This window comes from Cetorhinus maximus, chromosome 8, assembly GCF_964194155.1.
Source record: "Cetorhinus maximus chromosome 8, sCetMax3.hap1.1, whole genome shotgun sequence".
NCBI lineage: Eukaryota > Metazoa > Chordata > Chondrichthyes > Lamniformes > Cetorhinidae > Cetorhinus > Cetorhinus maximus.
The window spans coordinates 48,023,667-48,043,824 of NC_135886.1; the positions used below are offsets into that span (position 1 = coordinate 48,023,667).

A 20,158-nucleotide genomic window follows, 5' to 3' on the forward strand; every position below is an offset into this window, starting at 1 on the left:
ATGCAGTCATTTTTGCATCCCTTCTCATATGCAGGCCCAATGAAATAAACCCACATCCTGCATACATGCCTTTTGGACTGAGTGTTCAATTCTCACACGGACAGGGGAATATCAGTAATGTTCTCTGTCCTGCTTTGCTGTGCTAGAGGACTGACATTCTGCTGTGGCCAGCAAATCCTGATAGAAGCTGATCTTGTGAAACTATTGCCCTGATGGGACCAGGTGCAGAAGTGGAGAATTGAGGAATTGGTCATTGTGAACTGAAGAGGTTGAGAAGTAAAATAAAGCAAGAAGAATGAAATGAGACAAAGGTATGAAAAATGTCACATAAACTGGGACAGACTGGGTGAAGAGTGCCATGGTGAAGAGAGCCAGCATGAACATTCTACGTGACTAGCTGTGACTGTGGTAAACTATCCCTCTACATCTTTCTCAACCTGTCTACCACCTTTGACACAGTTGGCCATGCCATCCTCCTCCAATACCTGCCCTCTGTTGTGAAACAGTTCTTTATATCAAAATATGATTTTTGAATTTACTGGCTGGAAACTCATAACTATGTTTTTAAAGACTAAAGCCACATTCCAGTGACTTGGGATCATAGTCAAAGTTGGCTGCACATCACAGTAGCTTCTACATTCCAAAACTGTTGAAATGGAGGCAACTTGTCTGCAAAGCCAAATCAGGAATAATTGCCTTGATAGAGATGAATGGGGTCATCTCCTATCCCATTCACAAAACATCCAGAGATTCACCTGGGTACTCAACTGGTTGGAGACAAACCATTAGACATAATCACTTGGACAATGGGATCCTGGCTGAGAGAGGAAACCCCAGCCATGATCCAATCTAGGTAACCGGAATACACTAGCCACAACTATATTTGGGTCACTGTCCTGTTGGAGAGAGAGAAGATCATTGACAAGCCAACCCTTTGTATGTTTAAACACCTGTTTTCTCTGCAGAAGGGACAAGCAATTGAGATACTGAAGGAACCTTGAATGGATTCCTTTTCTCCCCCAGCCCCCTCTATCAAATTTGCAAGTTGAACCCTGTCTGCCGATTTTGACCATAAAAGGTGCTGCAGACAGAGATTTTAAAAAGAACTCAACCAAGTGTTGCTGTCGCCAGAAGAATAGATAAATTGCCTGTCTATAACTTTAAACTGTCTGAATGCCAAAAAAAACAGGGCCACTAAGTGAAAGCAGCAGGACCACATAATTCAGCCCGAAGCCAGCCAAGTCACCAACCTTCAAGAGTTGTTTGCCCCTTTAATTTTACTGGACTCTAAATTACTTAATCCATCTACTCTACATGTATGTGTGCGTGTATGTATGTGAACTTCGAGTATGTCTGTGTGTGTGTGCGCATGTGTGTGTTTTGAGGGAGCCGGTGGAGTGGGGTGGGGGTGGGGGGGGTGTGGGTGGGTGATGGTGTCAGAACGTCTTTATTATTTTACCCAGGTTGGGTTAAGTACAATAAAAACTATTCTCTTTTTTTAAGGCTCAAGAAAACCTGTCTGATTGTGTCTTTTATAGTCATAGTACGAAAACAGTCAAACAGTATGGAATTGGCAAGTATATCTTTTCAGCAAATATATCCAAGAAAAAAAAAACCTGTTGTGGTCAAACGATGAGAAGGAAAAGAGGGAAGTTATTTGACCCCTCCTCATCTGATCATATCACTGTCGTCCAACTGGGTGTGATGCCCTTGTCTGGTTCCATTTCTATCTATTCAGATATAGCCAGAGAATCATCTGCAATTGCTTCTCTTCTTGCTCCTGCAATGTTAGACCTGGTGAGCCCTAAGGATCTATCTTTGACCCACTCCTATTTCTTATTTGCATGTTGCCCTTCAGGTCTACCATATCACCACCTCTATTGACTCACCCATTGCCTGTAATTTGTCAGGCTGCTTGTCCTACATCTAATACTGGACGAGCAGATATTTCTGCCAAATAAAATGTTGGGAAGGCCAAAGCCACCACAAACTCCAATACCTATCCACCAACTCATCTGTCTCCCTGGCCACTGTCTGAGACTATACTAGACCATTCACAGCCTCGGTGTTCTATCTGACTATGAGCTGAGCTTCCAAACCCATATCTGCCCCTTCACTGAGGGCACCTATTTCCACCTTCATAACATCACTCATCTCCTGCATCAGCTCATCTGCTTCTGAAGCCCCAATCCATGCCTTAGTTACCTCTAAACTCAACAATTTCAGTGCTCCCTGGACAGCCTTATAGATTCCAATCTCTATAAACTTGAACTCATCCAAATCTCTGCTGTGTTCTAACTCGCACAAAGTCCCAAAATCCCTGTGCTCACTGTCCTTCATTGGCTTCTAGTCCAGCAATGCCTTGATTTTAAAATTCTCATCTAGTTTTCAAATCCTTCCTTGGCCTCATTGCTCCTTATCTCTGTAACCTTCTCCAGCCCTAACACCCTTCGAATGTGCTCCTCCAATTACGGCCTCCTGTACGTCCGCCATTTTAATCTCATCACCTTTGGCAGCTGCCTAGGCCCCAAACTGTGGAATTTTCACCCTAAACCTTTCCACCTCTCTCACTCTATTTCTTTCCTCCTTTAAGCTGCTCCTTAAAACCCACCTCATTAACCAAGCCTTTCGTAATGTCCTAATATCTTATGTGGAGCAATGTAAAATTTTATTTGATAATGCTCCAGCGAAATGCCTTGATGTTCCACTACATTACAGGTGCCTTAAAAACGCAAGTTGTTGTTGTTGTTGTTGAACTGGGCAAAGTAGGTTAAGGGTGCCAATGTCAACTGGGACAGAAATGGTGAAGAGTGTTATCCTGAACTGTGCCAGAGGGGAATGTGAACACGAGCTGGAGAAGATTTGCTCCACCCGAGCTGCTAATCACAGAATTGTTACAGTGTAGGAGGCGGCCATTCGGCCCATTGTGTCTGCACCTGCTCTCTGAGCATTTTAACTTAGTGCCAAACTCTTGCCTTTTCCCTGTAACCCTGCACATTTAAATAGAAACAATCATCCAATGCCCTCTTGAATGCCTCAATTGAACCTGCCTCCACCACACTTCCAGACAGTGCATTCCAAACCCTAACTACTCGTTGTGCGAAAAAGTTTTTCTCACTTCGCATTTGCTACTTTTGCAGAACACTTTAAAACTGTGCCCTATGGTTCTCGATCCATTTACGAGCAGGAATAGTTTCTCCCTATCTACTCTGTCCAGACCCCTCATGATTTTGAAAACTTCTACCAAGTCTCCTCTTAGCCTTCTCCTCTCCAAGGAAAACAGTCCCAACTTCTCCAATCTTTCCTTATAACCGAAGTGTCTCAGCCCTAGAACCATTCTCATAAACCTCTTCTGCACTCACTCCAAGGCAGGCACATCCTTCCTATAGTGTGGCACCCAGAACTGTACACAATACTCCAGCTGAGGTCTAATCAATGTCCTATATAAGTTCATCATAACCTCACTGCTCTTGTACTCTATGCCCCTATTAATAAAGCCTTGAATACTGTATGCTTTAGAAACAGCTTTCTCTACCTGTCCTGCCACCTTTAATGACTTATGTACATATACACCCAGGTCTCTCTGCTCCTGCACACCCTTTAGAATAGTCTCCTTTATTTTATAATGTCTTTCCATGTTCTTTGTACCAAAGTGTATCACCTCACACTTCTCCGCATTGTCCTTCGTCTGCCACCTATCTGCCTGCTCCACCAATGTGCCAACGTCCTTTTGAATTGGTCCACCAGCGAGAAATCGCTGTCTACACTGTCCTCCTCACTGTTTACAATTTTCCCAAGTTTGGTGTTGTCCGCAAACTTTGAAATTGTCCCCTGCACACCTAGATCTAACATATAATACCCATTAACCATTATTCTCTGTTTCCTATCCCTCAGCCTATTTTGTATTCACATTGCTATTGTCCCCTTTATTCCATGACCTATAACTTTCCTCACAATTCTGTTATGTGGCACTGTATCGAACGCCTTTTGGAAGTCTGTATATACCGCATCAATGGCCTTGCCTTCATCAGCCATTTCTATTACCTCTTTAAAAAAAAAAATCCAGCAAGTTAGTTAGACATGGGGCAGAAATTTTCACTCGGCGGGCAGGCACGCACCCAACCCGCTTGAGTGTGAAATGACGCACGTTGATTTCAGCCAAGCGTGCCGATGTCAATTCACAATCACATGATAGCTCAGTCGCCGGGTGCACACCGGAGCTGGCAGAGCACCTGCCAACATTTAAAAGGCCTGTTAAAGCCATTAAGTAATCAATTAACCTAAAATTTTCGCTGCCCGTCCAACCTAATGGTTGACGGGCAGGAGAAAAGTCCAAGCGGCCTTTGCATTTTTTTGGAAACCTTATCCATGGGTGGGATGAGGTTTCCAAAAGCAAATAAACATAAAAACTTTAATTTTTCATTAATAACATGTCCCTGCTCATGTGAAAGAGTCACGTGAGGGAACATGTTTCATTACATTTTTATTTCTTTTATTACTTTTTTTTCATATCCCTGTGACTCAGGGAGATTATGAAGCGCTCACTTGTGCGCATGCGTGAAGTTCGTGCTCAGCCCGCTTGCCCTCTTCCCCCCCCCCACCACACAGGCAGTGCTCAGCGCTGCCGCTCGCGTTTCAGGCTGGGCAGGCCTTAATTGGCCCACCAGCGAGAAATCGCTGTCTGGTGCCAACTGCGGGTGGCAGTCAGCTCCCCGCCCACCCCCGCCAAGCCCATCAAGGGCAAAATTCTGCCCATGATTTTCCTTTAATAAATCCATGCCAACTCTTCCGAATCAATCCACAATTTTCCATGTGACTATTAACTCTATCCCGAGTAATTGTTTCTAGAAGCTTCCCCACCACCAAAGTTAAACTGACTGGTAATTGCAGGGCAGATCTTTACAACCTTTTTTTGAACAAGAGCCTAACATTTGCAATCCTTCAGTCCTCCACATTCACATACTCCATGCCACTGGGGTCACAGCATGGTGTGATGTGTAATGGGAAAACAATAACGTAGCAAAATCCTGATTCAGGAGGGGACCTGTACCCCTGCCTGAATCAGTGTTTCAGGAGAGGATCTGCACCCGAGATAGATAGGTTCTTGATTGGTAAGGGGATCAAAGGTTATGGGGAGAAGGCGGGAGAATGGGGTTGAGAAACTTATCAGCCATGATTGAATGGCGGAGCAGACTCGGTGGGCCGAATGGCCTAATTTCTGCTCCTATTTCTTATGGTCTTATGGTCACCCCAGTACGAGTCAATACATTAAGAGACAACCTGTATCCTGATTTGATTCAGGAGAGGAACTCGCTGAAATTGCAGCACAGGCCCAATGCACAGGGGATGTACATATCCAAGCAGCTACTTAATAAATCGCACCACCATAAGGAATGCAATTTTTACAGCATGATGCACAGGACTGCTGAAAATCAGTGGAAAGTGATACGACATTTAGCTATCTGTCCTGAGCCAGCACTTCAGGTCTCTCTGCACAGTCCCCTTCAAATATGGGCAAACCCCTTGAGAACTGTCTGTAATACACATCAATTAAAGTTAATTTGTGCACTGATGCTATTTTCTCTTCTCCCCTCAGTTTTGTGTGAGAGACACTGCTTTATGGGTAGGCCCATACTGCAGTGAGACTGTGCTGTCTGAGGAAGTGCCTGAGACAGAGATTATAGAGCCATCCACAGAGCTAATGGCTGTTTATTTTAACACCGGCTGCTGCTCCAGCCTTCTGTCTCGATTCGGAATTTTCAAACTGGCCTGATCATTTTGACAGATCTCTGGTAAAAGCCTGCTGGTCACCGGCAGGCCTGTAAATCAGCTGAGTGTAGAGGCAGCAACTGCATCACCCTGAGTGACAAAAGCCAGTCCGAGCCAGGCCGAGAGAGCATCAGTCGGCCCAAAATCGAGAGTGCTGTTGATTTTAGGTCTGAAGTAAGCCCACAAACCTCCTTCGGTATTGAAACGAGACCTGCATTCACTTCATGCAACCACCAGAGCAGCCTTAAAAAAAAAGATCCAACCAATTTAGCACTAGTTTGAAATCCTTTGTGTCCTGTAAGTTCTTTACTATCATGCCTATTCTAGAACCATAAAATGGTTGCAATAATGTTAACTTTAGACCCTAGAATCTGTGACAGGAGCACATTGAAAGAGAGAAGAGAGAGGGAGAGAGAGGTGTGTGTGGTGGGATGGTACATCACTACAGCCAGAGTCTATTAAGTTATAACATATGTTTAACTACGGCTGTGTTTGTTGCTAGAATCCTGTACTTGCGCTTCCTCAATGGCCCAATGAATCGCTCAGTAACACTGCTTCTTCTCAAAGACCCACAAAAAGTATTCAACATTTGTCTTTTGTTGGTGGTGGGGGTGGGGTGGGGGTATTTTGGTTACTATTATTTCAATTGCCTATATCCCAATTAAGCTCCGGAATTCCCTCCCTACATCCTCTGCCTCCATACTTCACTTTCCTCTTTAAGATACTCCTTAAAACCTACCGATTTGACCAAGCTTTCGGTCATCTGACTAAATATCCCCTTATGTGTCTCAGTGTCACAGTTTGTTTTATAATGCTCCTGTGAAGTGCCTGACATTTCATTACATTAAAGGTACTGTATTAATTGGTGTTTTCGTTGTTGTTTTAAGGTCTCCTACCCATGGAACCAGATGGATCATGCTTGACCAGTTCTAACTTATAAATAGCAATCGAGATCCTATTTATATCATAGGACCCCACTTTCCACATTCCAAGGGGCTTATTGTCTGGACACTTGCCCGGTGGCCCCTTTTTAATGCTGAGTCCATTTTAAGATTATTATCCGAGATTTCCTGCTGATGGTGTAGTTTTCATACAAAGAATTACTGGAATGGAAGTGTGCTGTTTGTTCCCCAGTCTATAGCTATCACATCTGCACAGCTTTAGGGGCCAAAAGGGCAGGTACAGGGATTATTGTGTTTAAGTGGAAATTAAAAGGAAAGAGGGCAATTAAAGGGGAGTGCCAGAATAGGTGAACAAAAATTCTGACAGCCTTTGGAAAAGGCCAGAATGTAACTCTTTAGAAGCATTTGTCAAGCCTGCCGAGAAAATGGGCTAAACATTGATGGACAAGACCGAAGGCAAAAGGAGCCTAAAGGTGCGGGAATGAGCCTTCAGGCAAAAAAAAAACAATAGCAACTTGTATTTATATAGTGCCTTTGACATACAATGTCCCAAGGTGCTTCACAGAAGCACTATCAAACAAAATTTGGCTACGAGGCACATAAGGAGATATTAGGACAGGTGACCAAAAGGGTAAGGTTTTAAGGAGCATCTTAAAAGAGGAGAGAGGTGGAGAGGCAGAAGGTTTAGGAAGGAATTTCAGAATTTAGGACCTAGAGGCAGGGCTAGAGGAGATTAGAGATAGGGAGGGGTGAGGCCATGAAGGAATCTGAATTTTAAATTTGAGGCATTGCTGGACAGGGAGCCAATATGTGAATGTAACATGATGCCAGCCAGGGTAGAGGCAGCAAAGCTTTGAATTAGCTGTCAGAGCACTGTGCAAGGTAACGTGGAGGAGGGTGACCACCTTGGCTACTCCACGACACCAATCTCATAGTTCAGCATTGCAGTTTACTCAGGGTTGACCATTATTGTTAATGAATGTGCCTCCCCAATGCTACACTGTAGCTGGGGGTATCCTTGTAGCCTATGGCACAGTTTTACATTTGCTTCACTGCTAACCCAAACCCTGCACAGAGAGTTTTCCTATAGTCATTGCCAAGCAGAGATGCCAGCTAGTGCAGAGATGTTTGGTGGCATCTTAGTAGATGTGGGTGTACGTTGCTTAATGATCATCCTTCCACACTTTCTTTAATGGGCTGCCATTCAGCATGTTAGAATGCTAGTGGGATATTTACCACTCAGTCTGCTGCCAGGAGACAAGAAGGACCTTCTGCCTAACTGATCTCATTCTGTCAGGATACGAGCCGTACCGATTTTAGCATCCAGCTGTTTCCCAATGCGGTTTCCTCTACATTGGAGAGACCAAATGCAGACTGGGTGACCGCTTTGCAGAACACCTTTGGTCTGTCCGCAAGCATGACCCAGACCTGTCGCTTGCCATTTCAACACTCCACCCTGCTCTCATGCCCACATGTCCGTCCTTGGCTTGCTGCATTGTTCCAGTGAAGCTCAACGCAAACTTGAGGAACAGCACCTCATCTTCCGACTAGGCACTTTACAGCCTTCCGGACTGAATATTGAGTTAACAACTTTAGATCATGAACTCTCTCCTCCATCCCCACCCCCTTTCCGATCCGCCTTTTTCCAATAATTTATATATATCTTTTTCTTTTCCCACTATTTCCATTATTTTTAAATGTATTTCCATCCATTGTTTTATCTCTACCTTTTAGCCTATTTCAATCCCTTCTCCCCACCCCACCCCAACTAGGGCTATCTGTACCTTGCTTGTCCTGCTTTCTACCCTCAATGTCACCTATTAGCACATTTCTTAGCTAATATCACCACCGTCAACACCTCTTTGTCCTTTTGTCTATGACATCTTTTGGCAATCTCCACCTATCACTGGCCCTCTATCCAGCTCTACCTGTCCCCCCCCCACCCCCACCCCCCCTTAAACCAGCTTATATTTCACCTCTTTTCTATTTTTCCTTAGTTCTGTTGAAGATTCATACGGACTCGAAACGTTAACGGTGTTCCTCTCCGCAGATGCTCCCAGACCTGTTAAGTTTTTCCAGGTATTTTTGTTTTGGATTTCCAGCATCCGCAGTTTTTTGCTTTTATCCAGCTGTTTCCTAGTAGTTTGTCCAGGCCTCAATTAATCTTCCCGCCAACCCAACCCAATTGTTGGCCCCTCTGTCTTTAAAAGAAATAAGGGTACGTTCTGCGAGGACCCGAAAGCTTTTGTGGAGCCTTATTTAACCAGCCTGAGGATCGGAAAACCTGAGGTCGAGGTTGGCGTGCTCAACTTACAGTTTTCCTCATTTTCTAATAACTAAAGTCCATCAGCGGAGAAAGGAAGCATCATAAATCAGTCACTCTGATATTGGTAATCATTTAGAAGGGAATTTGATAGTTAATCTGTTTCCAGTAGTGAGAGGGCTAGTAATCTCCAAGTCACACACGATCCTGACTTGGAAATATATCACTGTTCCTTCACTGTGGGTGGATCAAATTCTTGGAACTCTGTCCCTAACCGCACTGTGGATGTACCTGCAATACATGGACTGCAGCGGTTTAAGAACACCTTAACAGGGATTTAAACTCACCACCACTTTCCCAAGGGTAAAAAAAAATACCAGTTTATAGCCAGCAACGCCCACACCCCGTGAAAGAATAAATGAAGCTCAAGGATTCAGATTTGTAGAAATTGGCGGGAGGTGAGGAAAGTTTTTTTGTGCAGCAAGTTGCAATGCACTTCCTGAAAGGGTAGTGGAAGCATGGGTTCAGTTGTAACTTTGAGAAAGGAATTGGACATACAGTGGAGAAGGGCCATAGGGAAAGAGCAGGGTGTTGGACTAATTAGATAGCACTTTCAAAGAGGTAGCATGGGCTTAATGGAACTCCTTCATGCTGACTGATTTTCAGACACACACTAGGAACCCTCTGCTACCAGATGCTGCTCTCAATCTTCTCTTCATAACATTAAACCTGTAATTGTTGGTCTATCTCTTCAGTCAATATAAATCAGGAACGAACTGCTGCACCGGATGTGGGATACAGTGCTCTCAAGCGGCTGGTATATATGGGCTAATATCTGGGTCCAACCCAAGCCAGAAAATGGTGTTTCACTGTGAGAGTGTAAAACTAAATCTTGATTTTAATACCTAGTCATGAACTGCTTTAGCACACAAGGTATTGCTGGCAATTAGTTTCAATTATGGCCGATTCTGACAGTGCAAAATACATTGCTGCACTGCATGGATCTTTGATGTGATGGAAAAACAGAAAATGCTGGAAAAATTCAGCAGGCCTGATAGCATCTGTAGAGAAAGAAACAGAGTTAGTGTTTTGGATTCAATATGACCCCTCTTCAAATGTTAACTCTGTTTCTCTCTCCACAGATGCTGCCAAATCTGCTGAGTTTTTCCAGCATTTTCTGTTTTTATTTCAGATTTCCAGCATCTGCAGTATTTTGCTTTCACCTTTGACATGTTATTAGGTCAATGCCCTGCCTGCTTGATATGGTGACTCAAGCAGAAGTGAAAGATCCAGAGGCACTAAATTTGCAGGCTACTCGAAACGTCAACTTTTTTCTTCTCCGCCGATGCTGCCAGACCTGCTGAGTTTTTCCAGGTAATTCTGTTTTTGTTTTGGATTTCCAGCATCCGCAGTTTTTTGTTTTTATCATTGCATTAATAAAGGGCCTTTCATGACCTAAGAATGCCCCAAAGCATGGTACAAGCAATGAAGTGCTTTTGAATTGTTGTAATGTAAAATTTACAATACAATGCAGATCACAAGATACTGAAAGATGAGAAATGTCATTCAACATATCTTAAGTGAACCATTCAGAAAGACCCAAATGTCCTCCCATTAATTCAACTAATTGTCTTTTAAATGATTCCAGGCTTTAGTGTCTCCATGTGTTGATTACTCTCAGACTGAAGAACTTCCTGACATCAGTTCTAAAATTACCATTTAATAGTTTGATTTTGTGTCTGTCTGTCCTAATCTCATACTAAAGTATAGGAGTATTCTGGATTATCCATTTCCATATCATTCACTGAGTAACTCTTCCCTGCCAAGACAGAGACCACCCATTCAGCAGCCTCTGCTCCTGCTCCCCTTTCCTTTCCATGTTTAGTCAGTGGGGACCGGGACCAGGACTAGTGAAGCAGTTCTACAGTAACAGCACAATGCCACTTAGTCCAGCTAACCAGAATGGCTCAATTAACAAAGCAAATGAGTTGGATTGCACCTTTAACCAGAAGCAACAGATCTTTGATGATTGTTAAAAGGAAACCTAAGAGAGAATTAATACCTATTTACAGGGAGAACAAACACAGGAGTAAGCAAGGGCCACAAGAACTCAGTTGCCCCGGCTGCAGCAGCAGTTTATTGTAACGCAATCATTTTCAGGTCTTTAGTACAGGCATTTACAGTTTAATTATAATACACATGTGGTCTGTTATTCTGCTAGATCCCTGATCTGCTTTAACAATCTTAATCCAAGGGTGATGAAGACGATTGTAAAATCTGCACTGTAAAACTGGCTCAACTCTGCATTGACCAGGGATCAAATCTGGGCATTTACCGGGCTTCCACTGGCTCATGAGACTTACTAGGAGAAAATTGATGCTGTGCAGCAGCCTGTCAATTTAGCAACTGTTGATAATTTCTAAAGATCTGCCAGAATGTTGATAACATACTGGATTCACCAGACTGTAAGGTCTGATAACTAACATCAAGGAAGTTTCATATAAGGACAGATCATTTCATAGAAAACATCGGTATATATTTGATCAAATATATAATGCCTGTTATTCACTAAAATGCATACAGTATTTAATGTTCATAATAATACATAAAGGGCCTAGCATTCATTATAATATATACAGAGTCTGTCATTCACTACAATATACGCAGGGCAGGTATCTACAGGGCCTAGGTTCACCATAATATGTACAGGTCCTGGCACTGACCATACTATTTACAGATCCTGTCATTCATTGTAATATCTGCAGGGCCTGTTATTCACTATATATTATAGAAGGTCTGTCATTCAGTAATTATATACAGGGCCTGTTATAGTATAATATACCCAAGGCAGATTATTCACTATAATATCTATCAGGTCTGTTATTAACTATATCATATACAAGGCCTAGCATTCACTTGAATAAATACAGGTCCTGTCATTTACTATAATATTAAGGATGGACTGTCACTCACTATAACATAGACAGGGCAAGTTATTCAACTTTATTAGTACAAAGGCCTGTTATTTCCTGCAAGTGAAGCCTCTGATCTCAGTGTAACATCTGAGAGAACCTGTTTTGTTGTGTAACATAATAAGCCTGATTTTGCCAAATTGATGTCAATTTACAAAGCTGTGGATGGAGAAAGCAACAGGAGCTGGCACGTGAACCAGTCAGTCCAGTCATCATTCCGAATGCCCCATGACCTACATTGTTGGGTATAATACACACAAAGGCTGATTTCCTCTGTACTCAGTGCCAGTGCTGACCTTTGCGCACTCACAGCACAGATTAGGAAATAGCAGGCCTGCTGCTGGCAGTTTTTCCCATCCACAATGGACAGAGACTCATTGGCAGAGAGGCCAGTTTCCAATATGTATGGGCAACTGGCAAGGCTGCCAACTAGTACCGTGTGTTCAGAAAGTCAACCCGGCAATGCCAGGTTCTTCCTGCTAGTTTTTGCTAGAATTGGCTTCATTGCCCTGCTAGCTCCATGTATTTGATCATTTCAAATAAAGGTCTGTCACTTGAGCGAGGTGGTAGAGGCCGGCTGCAGCAATCTCCTACCTTAACTTTGGTGGAAACCCTGATGATGATTTTGAAAATTAGAGTGTTTTCTCTGCATTATGGCGATGCAGAAAAATGATTGGCAGTAAGAGACTAGCCAGTCCATCAAGCCTGCCTCACACTAATGTTAGCTGAAGCATCATGAATAGACCTGTCATCTGAAAAGATCTCTTGCTGGAGTACAGTGTAAGATTGTGTGAACCATGACCTCCCTCCACCCCCACAGATATTCCCAGTGTATATTTACATAGATTCAGATTCCCCTTGAATCTGCTGACACAACCAGGATTCACTCCCCAGATAGACAACCAGCTCCATGTGCAAAATATCTGTTATTGTCTCTTTTAATCGGTCATACTATAGGAATTCAGTTTATCCACATTCACTAGAATTTCGCAAACCTCATTAAAACTTGAGCCCATAATCAATAATCATACACTTGTCATAGAGGGAGTGCAACGAAGGTTCACCAGACTGATTCCTGGGGAAACATTTTCGGTGAGGGAGCGGGTGCGAGCAGGCACGCCTTTGATTGGCGGCCCCGCTGACCTGAAAATGGAAATGACACGGGGTGACATCAGGAGCTCCACCCAATGTCATCCCGCATCATTTTACATGTCGGCGAGCGGGTCCCGCCCCTGCTCACCGACCGGAAGATCCTGCCTCTGGCATGGCAGGGTTGTCATATGAGGAGAGATTCTCCTGTATTCTCCTGGCCTGTATTCTCTAGAGTTTAGAAGAATGAGAGGTGATCTCATTGAAGTGTACAAAATTCTTATAGGGCTAGACAGGGTAGATGCAGGAATTATGTTTCCTCTGGCTGGGGGGGGTCTAGAGCCAGTGGACACAGTCTCAGATTAAGGGATAGGCCATTTAGGACTGAGGTGAGGAGGAATTTCTTTAGTCAGAGGTGGTGAATCATTAGAATCCTCCACCCCACAGGGCTGTGGAGGCTCAGTCATTGATATCTTTACTATCCAGAAATCTATCAAGGGTTACGGGGATAGTGTGGGAAAATGGTGTTAAAGTAGAAGGATCAGCCATGATCTAATTGAATGGTGGAGCAAGCTCGAGGGCCCGAATGCTCTACTCCTGTTCCTATATTCCTATCTTCCAGGCTTAAACTTCCAGTGCAATACTGAGGGAGTGCTGCACTGTCAGAAGTGTCCCTTTTCAGATGAGATGTTAAACCAAGGCCCTGTGACTGTCCTCTCAGGTAAGATCCCATGGCATTATTTGGAAGAAGAGCAGGGGAATTCTCCCAGGAGTAATGGCCAATATTTATCCCTCAGCCAATATTACTAAAAAATAGATTATTTGGTCAGTATTATATTGATATCTGAGAGCTTGCTGTGCATAAATTGTGCTTCTGAGATTAGAAAGTGACTGCACTTCAAAATTACTTAATTAGCTGCGAAGCGCTTTGGAATGGAGGATGTAGAAGCTTCTAAATGAATGCATGTCTGCTCCCTTGTATTTATTCCTTTCTGATATCACTCTTGCCCTTGTCATTTTCACCTGGTGCCAATCTCCATAAAATGCCATGAGAAATAAGAAGGTACATTTCTGATTCTGTGCATGACAGTGCAGCACTCAGATGGCCTCCGGAGTTCAGAGTTCAATTAGTTTTTTGCTGGTCTATTTTGGTAGCACTGAGGTCATGCACAGGATTTTTTGGGTGGCAAGGTTTCCTGCCCTGCCACCCAAAGAGTAGGTGGGGAACACATCCCTGCCAATACTGGTCACCCTGCAGCCATTTAACATTTGGCAGGGTGTTAATTGGAAAAGGGTGAGACTTCTGCCCCCTCTCTGGGGACGAAGTCCCATTTTAGAGAGTTGCTGGCCAATACGATTGGCTGTTGGCTCTGTAGTCCCGGGAGTGCCAGGTTCAACTGGTGACCGCAGTTGAGACTACAGCTAGTCCCCGAAGAAGCAGAGGTTATGGAGGCCGGACCAGGGTATTGGCGAGCAGTGAGGCTGCTGGCAGGTCCCATTGAGATGGGGGGTGGGGGGTGGGGTTGTGAAGAGGATGTCAGGGGGCCTGGTTTGAGAGGCCGGGGTAGAGGGTTAAATGGGGTATGATCTTGTGGGGAGTGATGCCTCCAATAGGCACAGGGGACCCCCAAAGAATGTACTCCACCAATTGCCTGACACCAGCCCACCCAGTTAAAGCTGTCGGGCTACTTGTCTCCCACGGCCACAGACAAAAATAGCAGCGGGGCAGGATGAGTCATGTTAAGTGACCAATAACTGGCCACTTAAGGGCCTCAATAGGCCCAAGGGTGGATGCCATAAAATGGGAGACAGGTCAGAGTGGGTAGGTTGGCAGCGGGAAGGCCATATACTGCATTTTATGAGCGCCCTCCTTATTTCTCATGAGCATTTTATGGAGATTGGCACCAGGTGAAAATGACAAGGGCAGGAGTGATATCAGAAGGGAATATAAATACAAGGGAGCAGACATGCATTGTGAGCCCCCCCCCACCTTCAAACCCACCAGCAGGGGGGCAGAAAATTTCACCCCAAGACATCGATGCGGTAAAACCCATTCAGCGTGTTTAGCAGCCCAGAAACCGCAGAGCCGGTCAATCTGATAGCTGCTTCCAAGACCGTCCAGGAAACAAGTGCCTACTGCCGGATCAGGGTAAGTGAGATTGTTTACTTCCCAGTACAGACAGCAGAGGAAGACCTCCACATCTACAACCATTATTGTTGAAGCGCCCAATTGTCTTCTCCGCTTTCATTTGCAGTCGTCTGTTGGGAGGGAACAAAAATAATGTCCAACCAGATCACCCTCCCATCTAAACCAAATCACCCGATAACTGCCATTTGAATGGCTCCACTTTCCGGCTAACATGATACCAATTTGCTTCTTTCCCTTTGGGTGTGTCATTGACCTCCACTAACTTTCACACCCCTAAGACATAACGTGGAATTCAGACGGTATCCCACTGTTTTCCCAATGAATCAACACAGGATTCAGACTGTTGTACCATTTCCCAATAACACAGCATGTGATTTAAATTGCCGCACCATACCACGTTGCAGTGCATGTTTTATATGACTGACCAGTGTCATATTGTCATTTTAACTCTACCTTCCCAACCCTGCTAAGCATTTCATTAGAAAATTAAACATTAAACATTATAAAGTCATTAATATATTGTTAGTCCTAATAGAAATATTAAATGTGAAATCTTGTTCAGTTTGCACTCCTATATATTGCTTATTGTGATGCTGTTTACTAAGAGTGGACTTTATGAATATTTGTCTCCTGTACTTACCAGTGTGCTATAGGTCCCAAAAGAGATTTCTTCCCAATGTCACACAGCCCAGCCACTTCATAGAGAGGAAAAGCTTACGCAGCTTGCTGGCCTCTGTGTGGGGCTCGCTCTCTTTGTGACTGCAGGTGTTTCCAACTGTTCCACACTGATTACTGCCAGGAATTCTCAATGCAGCAATGAGAATCCCAGGTTACAGCCATGATTGGTGACAGACATCAGCCTCCTTAGTCATTAAGAGCCTGTGCTATCGGCTCAGCTTTCCCTATTCTGTGCAGCAAGGTGGCTCCTTAGAAGCTGATATTCAGTGAAAAGAGAACTATTTGAACTGATTGACTGTTGTGCCTGGGGCTGGGGCAGGGGTGGTTTGCTGGCTTTAAGCCAGTTGCACGCACTCAATCCAGTGACAGTAGTGGGTTGGCCCACAAGAGTAATTAGCAGGAATTACAGATTGAGAGTGCTCCCTACTGCAGCCTAAACAGAAATAAATGGCCTTAACCCATTAACCAATCTGACAGTGCTTTATCAGTAAAATGAGGAGGCTGCACTGGTCACATACATTAACTCTTTCTATACTGAACCTTTCTGTCACACAACATCAGAAAAAGGCTTCCAGATAATTTTAATAGTACATAATCCACTGCATTCATTATTTTGAGATGAGTTTCTTGTGTCAGCTGTGGCTCAGCGAGTAACACTCCAGTCTCTGAGTCAAAAAGTTGTGGGTTCAAGTCCAGATACTTAAACACTAAATCTAGGTTGACCCTGCAGGGGATTGCTGCATTGTAGGAAGAGCTTCTTTTAAATGAAGTGTTTGACAGAGGTTCCATCTGCTCTTGGGTGGGTTTAAAAGATCTAATGGCATGGTTTGAAGAGAGGTAGCAGAGTTCTGCTCAATAGCTATCCCTCAGCTAGGGCCATTAAAACCAATTATCTGGTCATTATCTTATTGCTGTTTGTGGGAGCTTGCTGTACACAAATTGGCTGCCACATTTCCTACATTACACCAGTGATTGCACTTCAAATGTACTTCATGACTGTAAAGTGCTTTGAAACACCATTGAGTTTTGCAAATTCTCTTCTGACAAAGGTTGCCAATCTCCCTGGATTGTCCTGAATTCTTCAGCAGTTGAAGGTTTTTCTCCTGGACAGCAACCCTGAAAGGTCATAAGAGCATTAAATAAGGGTGTTTATTTTATTTTCTTTAAACACTTTCATTTGTAAGCCCCTGAAAGGGTAGTAGAGGCAGAAGCCCTCAATTCATTTAAAAGGTGGCTGGATATGCACTTCAAGTGCCCTAACCTGCAGGGATATGGACCAAATGCTGGAATGTGGGATTAGGTTGGGTGGTTCATCTTCTGGCTGGTGCAGATATGATAGGCCAAATGGCCTTATCTAGGCCGTAAACTTTCTATGATTATTGATAAAAGTATTGGCGTTGAAGGAATTAAGGCTGCATGACTGGCAGTCAGGAATCATACAATTGAGTGAAGGAATGTCTGTTTGGTTTCCAGTTGATGCGAAGAGGTGTGCCCTGGGAGGATGGATGAGTTGGAGGACCAATGGCGGGTGCATGGGGCCGGAAAGATTGGACTTCACATGATGACGTCTCAGGGAATATGTCCAACTGGAGTTGCCAATCCTAGCCTTGACTTGAGACCCCGGTGATAGAAAGTGAGACTAGGGTGGTGATTTTGGTGACTGCCATTTGCCACTGAGGAGATTGATCTTATAAACATGCTGCAGACAGGTGACCTTGATATCATAACTAACCTTCCTCTTACCCTAACCAGGATATTTATGGGGTGAGAGAGTCACTGGGATGTCAATAATGGGGTATAGAAAGGAACCATTTATCTGTGATCAAACCAGGGAAGGTGCTGGAATTAAGTTCTGAGGTTTACTTTGCTGCTGATGAAAATTTATTGAAAACTGTCAGAACTGTCAAAAATTAATACTTCATGTGGCAAGGTAACATTAGGAATGTGGATAGGCCATTCCTAGCTGGAGCCTAGTTTCTCCATTCAATTAGATCATGGTTGAAATTCACTTCAACTCCATTCAGCTGCCTCTGCTCCACATCACAAAACCAAAATACCACAGATACTGGAAATCTGAAATTAAAACAAAAAATGCTGGAAACACTGAGCAGGTCAGGCAGTGGAGAGAGAAAAGAGTTAATGTTTCAGATCTGTGACCTTTCATCAGAACTGGGAAATGTTAACTCTGTTTCTCTCTCTACAGCCACTGCCAGACCTGCTGAGCATTTGCAGCATTTTCTGTTTTTATTTCTGCTCCATATCATTTGATACTCAACCCTTACAAAAAATCTATTGATATCAGTCTTGAAAGCTCCAATTGTTTCTCCCACATCTGGAGAGAATTCCAAATTTCTACTGCCTTTTGTGAGAAAAGAGTGCTTCCCAATTTTTCTCCTAACTCTGACTTTAAGATTATATGTCCCTGCGTTCATGATGTCCTCACCAGAGGAAATAGTTTCTCCATATCTGCTTTATCAAATCACTTCATCGTTTTAAATACCGTGATCAGATCAGACCCAATTTTCTAAACTCCAGGGAATACAGTATGTGACCTGTCCTCATAATTTAGCCCTTTTAGCACCAGTGTCATTCTGGTGAATCTGTACTGCACCCCTCAAGATTGATATATTCTTCCTGAGGTGCAGTGCCCAGAAGCGATTGCAATACCACAGATGGGGTCTGACCAAGTCTCTGTGTAAGTGAAGCATTACTTACTCCCCTTTGTATTCCAGTGATGTCTTGGAGCTTTATTTTGCAAACAGCCTTTTTTCTGGAAATTCTTGGTAGAGCTTGCTCCATGGTGCTCAGGTTGTTTTCCTGTTATTTCCAATCTCTCATTTAAATCTCCCATCAGATTGATAAACATGCAGCTGCATGGGGATACTAATCATGTAGGTCTCGTTGAGCATCAGTTTAAAGGCTGCATCAGAGCCAGGCTGACCTAGCTGGTGGCCTCGTCTGTTTAAGGACTTTGAGAATAACTCAAAGGGCCATTTGTGTCCGAGGATATTTACAATCCCCTCACTTCTGCAATGCTCTATGCAAGAACAAGGTTAATGGCCCCCATTTGCACTTTTCAAATGCAAATTCCTCAATGGTACATATTAAAGGAAGGTCATTAGAATGCCTCGCCTTTCAATAGCTGATGGGTTAAATCCCACAACCCAGTCAGTGGAAAGTCTGAGTCTGTTTTTACTAGTACTGGCAATGGTGTTTACTGACTGTTTCTCTTCCCTTGCAGCTTTTACAATCTTACTTTGATGGCAGTGACAAGTCAAAGAACACCATTCTGTCCTTATACAGATCCTTGGTTAGACCACATGGTATCATACAACAAAGAAGAAGTCCATTCGGTTAATTGTGCCCATGTCAGCTCTTTGAGAGAGTGATCTAATTAGTCCCACTACGCCATTCTTTCCCCATAGCACTGCATTTTGTTTTTCCTTTTTAGGTATCTAACTAATACCCTTTTGAAAGTTAATATTGCTTTCTGCTTTCACCACCCTTTCAGGCAATGGATTCCAGATCATAACAACTTCTACTTAAAAACAATTTTTCTCACTCCACTCTTTTTCTTTTGTATATTACTGTAAATCTGTGACCTCTGTGTTACTGACCCACTTGCCGGTGGAAATAGTTTCTCCTTATTTACATTATCAAAACCCTTTATAGGGCATCTTATACCTGAGTTGTTGAAGAGGAGAATGTTTCCATTTGGAGAGTTTTGGGGTTCGGAATGCTGTACCTGAAAAGGTGGTGGAGCTGATTCCATAACTAATGTTAAAGTGAGTTGGACAGGTATTGAAGATGAGGAACTTAGAGGGTTAAGGGCCCTTAGTCCAAGCATGGATTAAAGAGCTGAATTTCAGAAGTGAAGTGAGAATGACTGCCCTTGACATCAAGATAGAATTTGATTGAGTGTGGCATCAAGAAGCCATTGAAGTCAATGGGAATCGGGAAAACTCTCCATTGGTTGGAGTCGTACCTAGCACAAAGGAAGATGGCTGTGGTTGTTGGAGGCCAATTATCTTGGTTCTAGGACATCACTGTAGGAGTTCCTCGGGGTAGTGCCCTCGACCCAACCATTTTCAGCTGCTTCATCAATGACCTTCCTTCCATCACAAGGTCAGAAGTGGGGATGTTCGCTGATGATTACGCAATGTTCAGCACCTTTCGCAGCTCCTCAGATACTGAACCAGTCCATGTCCAAATGCAGCAAGACCTGGACAACATTCAGGCTTCGGTTAATAAATGGCAAGTAACATTGGCGCCACACAAATGCCAGGCAATGGCCATCTCCAACAAGAGAGAATCTAACCATCTCCCCTTGATGTTC

At 43.6% G+C, this 20,158-nt stretch overlaps 1 protein-coding gene across 1 annotated transcript in view; it reads right to left on the reverse strand.

Annotated features, from left to right (window-relative positions):
- Nucleotides 1–16,060, reverse strand: part of LOC144683279 (ras association domain-containing protein 8-like) — a 110,639-nt gene extending 94,579 nt beyond the window's left edge. The window contains exon 1 of the mRNA XM_078546222.1: nucleotides 15,785–16,060. The gene's annotated coding sequence lies outside the window, so the exon portion shown is untranslated. The remainder of the gene's footprint in view (nucleotides 1–15,784) is intronic.
- Between the last annotated feature and the right edge of the window lie 4,098 nt (nucleotides 16,061–20,158).